Source organism: Balaenoptera borealis, assembly GCF_965194805.1.
Source record: "Balaenoptera borealis genome assembly, chromosome: 13".
Taxonomy (NCBI): domain Eukaryota; kingdom Metazoa; phylum Chordata; class Mammalia; order Artiodactyla; family Balaenopteridae; genus Balaenoptera; species Balaenoptera borealis.
In genome coordinates, this window is record NC_138870.1 from 26,491,658 (window position 1) to 26,502,110 (window position 10,453).

Consider the following 10,453-nt stretch of genomic DNA (forward strand, 5'->3'; position numbering starts at 1 on the left):
GGTTGACACCATTTGATGGAAAGCAGTCCCTTCCATGTCTTGATGCATGTGTGTGTTGATGCAACTACTGAGCTCATAGAAATACAGGTACTTGGTGTCATTTTTAAATAAAAGCTTCTTTTTCTATCCATTGCTATATTTTAACAGTCAATTACAACTGCCCTTTTAAATGATGGAGGTTGGCTGTTTGAATGTATTATGTATTAATTATGGGGGAAGTGAACTATTCTTTTAGGTGAGTTATTTGTGAAAGTAGCTTTTTAAACACCTCTTAAAAAGCAAAATAATCCATCACACTTTATAACCATATGTCTCAGAAACAGGAAATTGGGTCCTGTCCAAGGACATGCAGCATATTTTGATGATAGAAGATATTTTGCTTTGGATAAATGCAGCATGATTGCAGGAATCAAATCTATTAATAGGAGCTCCTCCAAAAGTTGTTATGCAACTAAATCTTTTCCTTCTTTTTAGCTGCTAAAATAGAAGCTTACTGGATTTATTGTTACTTTCATATGTCATGAAGTAAGCCAGAAATTTCTCACCATATTTTTTTGATAAAGTATGGTGAACATTTGACTATCTTTATGAAATGCAGGTCTAAAACATTTGAATCTTCACCAAGTGAGTGAAACTCTGTAGATTATATTGAGTTTCTTTTCCTTACTGATTTCAGATTACAGAGCAAAAGCACCATCGTCTAGGTGACAATAAGTAAGTGACAGAAGAATGAGATATTATGTCTTATAATTTTATAAATACGCTGATTTTAATCTGCCTTCACCTGTCTATCATTGATGCCTCTTGGGGAAGAAAGCTCAGCTTTGGAAAAGCAAGTTTTGAATTGGCTGAGAGAAGACTGGATTGTATAAATCTGCTTTTGTCTCCCATTTCGCTTTCTCATTTAAATTTTATCAGTGAATTTTAGAGCTTATAAAAGTTATCAAATGAATTGCTAACTTGAGCCAAGTAGAGTGTGGGCTGGCAGCCATGCTGTATGAGGTCCTGTAACAATCATTTTCTGCTCCAGTTCAGCTTTGTCCTGCTGCTTTCAGAGGAAAGAAAAAGCTAAATGGGTCATCTGGTCGACCATGTCTGCATCTGAGATACAGATATGGCCTGTGCTCAAGTCGTGGGAGAACTGTCCTAACCCCTCTGTAGCATGGTGTTATGGCAGTTCAATCCTGAATCAGAGACACAGCCGAGTACAAAATCATTAAGAGATAAGGCAGAAGTGATTCTGTTTTCAGAATCAGCTTTTAACTTTTCTTACCTTAAGACTGCCCCAGATTTTCTTGCCCCATGTTGCTGCCCGGGTCTGTCTGTGTATGTGTCTGTGTCCTGTATCTGTGTGCAGATCTTTGTTTCCTCAGCTATGCCCCATGCTCTGGAAGCTGAGATCAGAGTAAAAGTGGAAGGAACAGCCAGGAGTTCCCAGGTTACACTTTGGCCCCAGAGCTGAAACTCATCTGCTGTAATTTATAGCGTTGAAAAAAACTGTTACTCTTCCATTAGTGGCTTGGCAGATGTGCGGCTGTGCAGAAGCTGAGTGACTCTGGGCTTACACTCAGTCACCATGGAGACTTCTACTTGGGTATTGAGAGAAGGTTATTTGTTTACCTCTTTGCAGCTCAGGAGGAGGCTTTTCTATATCTTCCCAAGACAGAAAAGAAGATTCAAGCCAGTAATAGCTGCCGTGGGGAATATATTAATATCCCACCTCTGTTTTCACAAGTACATTATGAGACGGGCTTGGTCAGATATCAACACCTTTGTTTTTAACTGATCATCCAGTTAAAGCATAAAAAAGTAATTTTCTTAAAGTCACACAGTTGCTCATGCATAGAAGAACATAGGCTATTAGTAGCTATATTATTAGGTACTTTCATTCTAATCTCTATTCCTTTTCCTCGTGTAATTAGGAATAAGTCAGTTTCCATTGGACTCTTTTCCTAAAAATTAAATTAGTCTCTTAGGAAATTAAGCACTTCCTTTGGCAATGTCCCAAAATCCCTCTTTCTGATCCTTATTCTTTCTGAGTTTCATCTGCACCTATTAGGCTGAAATAAGCTATGCACTGTTTAGCAGATTTTTTCATATCTGGATCCCCCAGATCCACAATTGGACTGTCCTCCTAGCTTTTCTTGTCCTAGGAAATTTAGCAATGTCCTAATGAAAGTTTTTTTTCCTAACTTCCCAATTTTCTGCTTGGCATATTCACTCATATTTTAAAGAAATATCTTTTTACATATTTTTTGTTTGTTTGTTTGTTTGTTTTTCTCTTTTTTTTTAACATCTTTATTGAAGTATAATTGCTTCACAGTGGTGTGTTACTTTCTGCCTTATAACAAAGTGAATCAGCTACACATATACACACGTTCCCATATCTCCTCCCTCCCGCATCTCCCTCCCTCCCACCCTCCCCATCCCACCCCCCCAGGCGGTCACAAAGCACCTAGCTGATCTCCCTGTGCTATGCGGCTGCTTCCCACTAGCTATCTATTTTACATTTGGTAGTGTATATATGTCCATGACACTCTCTCACCCTGTCACATCTCACCCCTCCCCCTCCCCATATCCTCAAGTCCATTCTTTAGTAGGTCTGTGTCTTTATTCCCATCTTGCCACTAGGTTCTTCATGACATTTTTTTTTCCTTAGATTCCATATATATGTGTTAGCATACTGTATTTGTTTTTCTCTTTCTGACTTACTTCACTCTGTATGACAGACTCTAACTCCATCCACCTCATTACAAATACTTCCATTTCATTTCTTTTTATGGCTGAGTAATATTCCATTGTATATATGTGCCACATCTTCTTTATCTATTCATCCAATGATGGACACTTAGGTTGCTTCCATGTCCTGGCTATTGTAAATAGAGCTGCAATGAACATTTTGGTACATGACTCTTTTTGAACTATGGTTTTCTCAGGGTATATGCCCAGTAGTGGGATTGCTGGGTCATATGGTAGTTCTATTTTTAGTTTTTTAAGGAACCGCCATACTGTTCTCCATAGTGGCTGTATCAATTTACATTCCTACCAACAGTGCAAGAGGGTTCCATTTTCTCCACACCCTCTCCAGCATTTGTTGTTTTTAGATTTTTTGCTGATGGCCATTCTGACCGATGTGAGATGATACCTCATTGTAGTTTTGATTTGCATTGCTCTAATGATTAATGATGTTGAGCATTCTTTCATGTGTCTGTTGGCCATCTGTATATCTTCTTTGGAGAAATGTCTATTTAGGTCTTCTGCCCATTTTTGGATTGGGTTATTTGTTTTTTTGTTATTGAGCTGCATGAGCTGCTTGTAAATCTTGGAGATTAATCCTTTGTCAGTTGCTTCATTTGCAAATATTTTCTCCCATTCTGAGGGTTGTCTTTTGGTCTTGTTTATGGTTTCCTTTGCTGTGCAAAAGCTTTTAAGTTTCATTAGGTCCCATTTGTTTATTTGTGTTTTTATTTCCATTTCTCTAGGAGGTGGGTCAAAAAGGATCTTGCTGTGATTTATGTCATAGAGTGCTCTGCCTATGTTTTACTCTAAGAGTTTGATAGTGTCTGGCTTTACACTTAGGTCTTTAATCCATTTTGAGTTTATTTTTGTGTATGGTGTCAGGGAGTGTTCTAATTTCATACTTTTACATGTACCTGTCCAATTTTCCCAGCACCACTTATTGAAGAGGCTGTCTTTTCTCCACTGTATATGCTTGCCTCCTTTATCAAAGATAAGGTGACCATATGTGTGTGGGTTTATCTCTGGGCTTTCTATCCTGTTCCATTGATCTATATTTCTGTTTTTGTGCCACTACCAAACTGTCTTGATTACTGTAGCTTTGTAATATAGTCTGAAGTCAGGGAGCCTGATTCCCCCAGCTCCATTTTTCGTTCTCAAGATTGCGTTGGCTATTCGGGGTCTTTTGTGTCTCCATACAAATTGTGAAATTTTTTGTTCTAGTTCTGTGAAAAATGCCAGTGGTAGTTTGATAGGGATTGCATTGAATCTGTAGATTGCTTTGGGTAGTAGAGTCATTTTCACAATGTTGATTCTGCCAATCCAAGAACATGGTATATCTCTCCATCTATTTGTATCATCTTTAATTTCTTTCATCAGTGTCCTATAATTTTCTGCATACAGGTCTTTTGTCTCCTTAGGTAGGTTTATTCCTAGATATTTTATTCTTTTTGTTGCAATGGTAAATGGGAGTGTTTTCTTAATTTCACTTTCAGATTTTTCATCATTAGTATATAGGAATGCAAGAGACTTCTGTGCATTAATTTTGTATTCTGCTACTTTACCAAATTCTTTGATTAGCTCTAGTAGTTTTCTGGTGGCAGTTTTAGGATTCTCTATGTATAGTATCATGTCATCTGCAAACAGTGACAGCTTTACTTCTTCTTTTCCGATTTGGATTCCTTTTATTTCTGTTTCTTCTCTGATTGCTGTGGCTAACACTTCCAAAACTGTGTTGAATAATAGTGGTGAGAGTGGGCAACCTTGTCTTGTTCCTGAGCTTAGTGGAAATGGTTTCAGTTTTTCACCATTGAGGACAATGTTGGCTGTGTGTTTGTCATATATGGCCTTTATTATGTTGAGGAAAGTTCCCTCTATGCCTACTTTCTGCAGGGCTTTTATCATAAATGGGTGTTGAATTTTGTCGAAAGCTTTCTCTGCATCTATTGAGATGATCATATGGTTTTTCTCCTTCAATTTGTTAATATGATGTATCACGTTGATTGATTTGCGTATATTGAAGAATCCTTGCATTCCTGGAATAAACCCCACTTGATCATGGTGTATGATCCTTTTAATGTGCTGTTGGATTCTGTTTGCTAGTATTTTGTTGAGGATTTTTGCATCTATGTTCATCAGTGATATTGGCCTGTAGTTTTCTTTCTTTGTGACATCTTTGTCTGGTTTTGGTATCAGGGTGATGGTGGCCTCATAGAATGAGTTGGGGAGTGTTCCTCCTTCTGCAATATTTTGGAAGAGTTTGAGAAGGATAGGTGTTAGCTCTTCTCTAAATGTTTGATAGAATTCGCCTATGAAGCCATCTGGTCCTGGGCTTTTGTTTGTTCGAAGATTTTTAATCACAGTTTCAATTTCAGTGCTTGTGATTGGTCTGTTCATATTTTCTATTTCTTCCTGGTTCAGTCTCGGTAGGTTGTGCATTTCTAAGAATCTGTCCATTTCTTCCAGGTTGTCCATTTTATTGGCATAGAGTTGCTTGTAGTAATCTCTCATGATCGTTTGTATTTCTGCAGTGTCATTGGTTACTTCTCCTTTTTCATTTCTAATTCTATTGATTTGAGTCTTCTACCTTTTTCTCTTGATGAGTCTGGCTAATGGTTTATCAATTTTGTTTATCTTCTTGAAGAACCACCTTTTAGTTTCATTGATTTTTCTATTGTTTCCTTCATTTCTTTTTCATTTATTTCTGATCTGATCTTTATGATTTCTTTCCTTCTGCTAGCTTTGGGGTTTTTTTGCTCTTCTTTCTCTAATTGCTTTAGGTGCAAGGTTAGGTTGTTTATTCGAGATGTTTCCTGTTTCTTGATGTAGGCTTGTATTGCTATAAACTTCCCTCTTAGCACCGCTTTTGCTGCATCCCATAGGTTTCGGTTCATCGTGTCTCCATTGTCATTTGTTTCTAGGTATTTTTTGATTTCCCCTTTGATTTCTTCAGTGATCACTTCGTTATTTTGTAGGGTATTGTGTAGCCTCCATGTGTTTGTATTTTTTACAGATCTTTTCCTGTAATTGATATCTAGTTTCATAGCGTTGTGGTCGGAAAAGATACTTGATACAATTTCAATTTTCTTAAATTTACCAAGGCTTGATTTGTGACCCAAGATATGATCTATCCTGAAGAATGTTCCATGAGCACTTGAGAAAAATGTGTATTCTGTTGTTTTGGGGTGGAATGTCCTATAAATATCAATTAAGTCCATCTTGTTTAATGTATCATTTAAAGCTTCTGTTTCCTTATTTATTTTCATTTTGGATGATCTGTCCATTGGTGAAAGTGGGGTGTTAAAGTCCCCTACTATGATTGTGTTACTGTCGATTTCCCCTTTTATGGCTGTTAGTATTTGCCTTATGTATTGAGGTGCTCCTTTGTTGGGTACATAAATATTTACAATTGTTATACCTTCTTCTTGGATTGATCCCTTGATCATTATATAGTGTCCTTCTTTGTCTCTTGTAATAGTCTTTATTTTAAAGTCTATTTTGTCTGATATGAGAATTGCTACTCCAGCTTTCTTTTGATTTCCATTTGCATGGAATATCTTTTTCCATCCCCTCACTTTCAGTCTGTATGTGTCTCTAAGTCTGAAGTGGGTCTCTTGTAGACAACATATATATGGGTGTTGCTTTTGTATCCATTCAGCCAGTCTGTGTCTTTTGGTGGGAGCTTTTAATCCATTTACATTTAAGGTAATTATCGATATGTATGTTCCTATTCCCATTTTCTTAAATATTTTGGGTTTGTTATTGTAGGTGTTTTCCTTCTCTTGTGTTTCTTGCCTAGAGAAGTTCCTTTAGCATTTGTTGTAAAGCTGGTTTGGTGGTGCTGAACTCTCTCAGCTTTTGCTTGTCTGTAAAGGTTTTAATTTCTCCATCAAATCTGAATGAGATCCTTGCTGGGTAGAGTAACCTTGGTTGTAGGTTTTTCTCCTTCATGACTTTAAGTATATCCTGCCACTCCCTTCTGGCTTGCAGAGCTTCTGCTGAAAGATCAGCTGTTAACCTTATGGGGATTCCCTTGTGTGTTATTTGTTGTTTTTCCCTTGCTGCTTTTAATATGTTTTCTTTATATTTAATTTTTGATAGTTTGATTAATATGTGTCTTGGCGAGTTTCTCCTTGGATTTATCCTGTATGGGACTCTCTGTGCTTCCAGGACTTGATTAACTATTTCCTTTCCCATATTAGGGAAGTTTTCAACTATAATATCTTCAAATATTTTCTCAGTCCCTTTCTTTTTCTCTTCTTCTTCTGGGACCCCTATAATTCGAATGTTGGTGCGTTTACTGTTGTCCCAGAGGTCTCTGAGACTGTCCTCAGTTCTTTTCATTCTTTTTTCTCTATTCTGCTTTGCAGTAGTTATTTCCACTATTTTATCTTCCAGGTCACTTATCCGTTCTTCTGCCTCAGTCATTCTGCTATTGATCCCATCTAGAGTATTTTTAATTTCATTTATCATGTTTTTCATCGTTGCTTGGTTCCTCTTTAGTTCTTCTACATCCTTGTTAAATGTTTCTTGCATTTTGTCTATTCTATTTCCAAGATTTTGGATCATCTTTACTATCATTATTCTGAATTCTTTTTCACGTAGACTGCCTATTTCCTCTTCATTTGTTAGGTCTGGTGTGTTTTGACCCTGCTCCTTCACCTGCTGTGTGTTTTTCTGTCGTCTCATTTTGCTTATCTTACTGTGTTTGGGGTCTCCTTTTCACAGGCTGCAGGTTCGTAGTTCCCGTCGTTTTTGGTATCTGTCCCCAGTGGCTAAGGTTGGTTCAGTGGGTTGTGTGGGCTTCCCGGTGGACGGGACTAGTGCCTGTGTTCTGGTGGATGAGGTTGGATCTTGTCTTTCTGGTGGGCACGTCCACATCTGGTGGTGTGTTTTGGGGTGTCTGTGGCTTTATTATGATTTTAGGCAGCCTCTCTGCTAATGGATGGGGCTGTGTTCCTGTCTTGCTAGTTGTTTGGCATAGGGTGTCCAGCACTGTAGCTTGCTGGTCGTTGAGTGAAGCTGGGTCTTGATGTTGAGATGGAGATCTCTGAGAGATTTTTGCCGTTTGGTATTACGTGGAGCTGGGAGGTCTCTTGTGGACCAGTGTCCTGAAGTTGGCTCTCCCACCTCAGAGGCACAGCCCTGATGCCTGGCTGGAGCACCAAGAGCCTTTCATCCACACGGCTCAGAATAAAGGGGAGAAAAAAATAGAAAGAAAGAGGATAAAATAAAATAAAATAAAGCTATTATAATAAAAAATTAGAAAAAATTATTAAGAAAAAATGTATTCAGAAAAAAAATTTTTTTTAATTTTTAAAAATAGATTTATTAATTTTTATAGTAAAAAATAAGAAAAAAATTATTAAGAAAAAAATTTAAGAAAAAAAATTTTCAATTTTTTAAAATAAAAAATATGAGAAAACTTATTAAAAATTTTTTTTAATTTCTAAAAATAGAAAATAAGGAAAAAATTATTAAGAAAACATTTATTAGGAAAAAAAATTTTTTAAGTAAAAAAAAAAAAAAAAACACGGTCGGATCTAATCCTAGGACTAATGGTGAAAGCAAAGCTATACAGACAAAATCTCATCCAGAAGCATACACATACACACTCACAAAAAAAGGAAAAGGGGAAAAATTAATATATCCTGCTCCCAAAGTCCACCTCTTGAATTTGGGATGATTCGTTGTCTATTCAGGTATTCAACAGATGCAGGCACATCAAGTTGTTTGTGGAGCTTTAATCCGCTGCTTCTGAGGCTGCTGGGAGAGATTTCCCTTTCTCTTCTTTGTTTGTACAGCTCCCAGGGTTCAGCTTTGGATTTGGACCCGCCTCTGCATGTAGGTCGCCTGAGGGCATCTGTTCCCCGCCCAGACAGAACGGGGTTAAAGGAGCAGCTGCTTCGGGGGCTCTGGCTCACTCAGTCTGGGGGGAGGGAACGGTACGGAGGAGGCGGGGCGAGCCTATGGTGTCAGAGGACGGTGTGACGTTGCAGCAGCCTGAGGCGCGCCGTGAGTTCTCCCGGCGAAGTTGTCCCTGGTTCACGGGACCCTGGCAGTGGTGAGCTGCACAGGCTCCCGGGAGGGGCGGTGTGGAGAGTGACCTGTGCTCGCACACAGGCTTCTTGGTGGTGGCAGCAGCAGCGTTAGCGTCTCCTGCCCGTCTCTGGGGTCCACGCTGTTAGCCGCGGCTCGCGCCCGTCTCTTGTGTTCGTTTAGGTGGCGCTCTGAATCCCCTCTCCTTGCGCGCCGTGAAACAAAGAGGCAAGAAAAAGTCTCTTGCTTCTTCGGCAGCTGCAGACTTTTTCCCGGACTCCCTCCCGGCTAGCACCGAAGCCCGAGCCTCAGCTCCCAGCCCCCGCCTTCCCCGGCAGCTGAGCAGACAAGCCTCTCGGGCTGGTGAGTGCTACTCAGCACCGATCCTCTGTGCGGGAATCTCTCTGCTTTGCCCTCCGCACCCCTGTGGCTGCGCTCTCCTCCGTGGCTCCGAAGCTTCCCCCCTCTGCCACCCGCAGTCTCTGCCCACGAAGGGACTTCCTAGTGTGTGGAAACCTTACCTCCTTCACAGCTCCCTCCCACTGGTGCAGGTCCCGTCCCTATTCTTTTGTCTCTGTTATTTCTTTTTTCTTTTGCCCTACCCAAGTACGTGGGGATTTTCTTGCCTTTTGGGAGGTCTGACGTCTTCTGCCAGCGTTCAGTGGGTGTTCTGTAGGAGCAGTTCCACGTGTAGATGTATTTCTACTGTATCTGTGGGAAGGAAGGTGATCTCTGCATCTTACTCTTCCACCATCTTGCCCCTCCCTCTTTTTACATATTTTTAATCTAACTCAGCTGGTTGGAAAGGAGGGAGAACAAATAGTAAGGACAATTAAAATTTAGGTTAAAGAATCATTTGTGAATATTATTGTTTTCAAAATTACCTTCATGGAAATTAGATAGTTTGCCCTGGGCTTAAGTGAGATGTTTTTAAAATAAAGAGAAACACAGGCCTGCTTCCTGCCTTTTCAGATCAGCACTCCCTAGTAGAAACAGGGAGTGACAGCCTCCCTCCACGTGTCAAAGCTCCCACTCAGAAGTCTCCCCCTTCTCCTCTCTGGCCCCCCAGGGACCTCATGTCACAGGGTAACGTAATTCAGATGACAACGTCTTTCAGAGTTGGAGGAACCTCTGGAACCCAGCCCCATTGGGCTGAGCTCTGAGCCCTAAGCCTCACTTGTCGCATTATATAGTTCAGGCCCTTGAAGATGGAAAGGCTAACATGCCTGCCCAGGGTGACCAATGGTGTATTAGTGGCAGGGCCACGACTGAAGTCCAGACAGCAACTCCCGATCCGAGGCTTTATTTTCTGTGCAGGAAGGACCCTTCAGCAGCTCTCCTTTGCCTCAAGGTAAAGGTTAACTCACAAAAGGCCATAGAAACCCTCACGATCTTTCTCCTGCCCACTTGTTTAGTCTTATTTCCCATCAGTCTTGCCCTGCACTTTACACTCAGAGGTACAAAATGCCTCTTAAATACACTGCGTGGCATTTGACACCTACCTGCCTCCTACCTTCTGTACCTTCTTCTTGGAAGGACCCTTGTCTTGACCCTTCCTCAACGTGTTCTGCTTTGTGAGCATTCACTCATTTTTCAAACCCAGATTGTCCCCTCCACCAGGAAGCCCTCTCTATCCTCTGCCCTTCTCACACCCAGTTTTCTCTCTCACATGGAACAC

At 40.2% G+C, this 10,453-nt stretch overlaps 1 long non-coding RNA gene across 3 annotated transcripts in view; it reads right to left on the reverse strand.

The window, feature by feature from the left end:
• Positions 1-2,249, reverse strand: part of LOC309609990 — an 84,705-nt gene extending 82,456 nt beyond the window's left edge. For all 3 annotated transcript variants that reach the window (XR_014233675.1, XR_014233676.1, XR_014233677.1), the window contains exon 1: positions 1,274-2,249. This is a non-coding gene — a long non-coding RNA (uncharacterized lncRNA). The remainder of the gene's footprint in view (positions 1-1,273) is intronic.
• Positions 2,250-10,453: the final 8,204 nt, after the last annotated feature.